A 1,167-nucleotide genomic window follows, 5' to 3' on the forward strand; every position below is an offset into this window, starting at 1 on the left:
CACACTTTTTACTTACTTTTGCGCTTTTTGGTTAATGATTACTCTGCTTACTGGTTAATTATTTGCCCTTTCGGACTTAGTCTCTGGACATTATTTTCGAGTTTTTGGTTAATGATTTCACACTTTTAACATATTTTTGCGCTTTTTGGTTAATGATTACTCTGCTTACTGGTTAACCATTTGCCCTTTCGGACTTAGTCTCTGCACATTATTTTCGACTTTTTGGTTAATGATTTCACACTTTTAACATATTTTTGCGCTTTTTGGTTAATGATTTCATACTTTTTACTTACTTTTGCGCCTTTTGGTTAATGATTACTCTGCTTACTGGTTAACCATTTGCCCTTTCGGACTTAGTCTCTGGACATTATTTTCGAGTTTTTGGTTAATGATTTCACACTTTTTACTTACTTTTGCGATTTTTGGTTAATGATTACTCTGCTTACTGGTTAACCATTTGCCCTTTCGGACTTAGTCTCTGGACATTGTTTTCGACATTTTGGTTAATGATTTCACACTTTTAACTTAATTTTGCGATTTTTGGTTAATGATTACTCTGCTTACTGGTTAACCATTTGCCCTTTCGGACTTAGTCTCTGGACATTGTTTTCGACATTTTGGTTAATGATTTCACACTTTTAACTTAATTTTGTGCTTTTTGGTTAATGATTTCATACTTTTTACTTACTTTTGCGATTTTTGGTTAATGATTACTCTGCTTACTGGTTAACCATTTGCCCTTTCGGACTTAGTCTCTGGACATTATTTTTGGGTTTTTGGTTAATGATTTCACACTTTTTACTTACTTTTGCCCTTTTTGGTTACTGATTACTCTGCTTACTGGTTAACCATTTGCCCTTTCGGACTTAGTCTCTGGACATTATTTTCGAGTTTTTGGTTAATGATTTCACACTTTTAACATATTTTTGCGCTTTTTGGTTAATGATTACTCTGCTTACTGGTTAATTATTTGCCCTTTCGGACTTAGTCTCTGCACATTATTTTCGAGTTTTTGGTTAATGATTTCACACTTTTAACATATTTTTGCGCTTTTTGGTTACTGATTTCATACTTTTTACTTACTTTTGCGCCTTTTGGTTAATGATTACTCTGCTTACTGGTTAACCATTTGCCCTTTCGGACTTAGTCTCTGGACATTATTTTCGA

Source organism: Heterodontus francisci, unplaced genomic scaffold, assembly GCF_036365525.1.
Source record: "Heterodontus francisci isolate sHetFra1 unplaced genomic scaffold, sHetFra1.hap1 HAP1_SCAFFOLD_968, whole genome shotgun sequence".
Lineage (NCBI taxonomy): Eukaryota > Metazoa > Chordata > Chondrichthyes > Heterodontiformes > Heterodontidae > Heterodontus > Heterodontus francisci.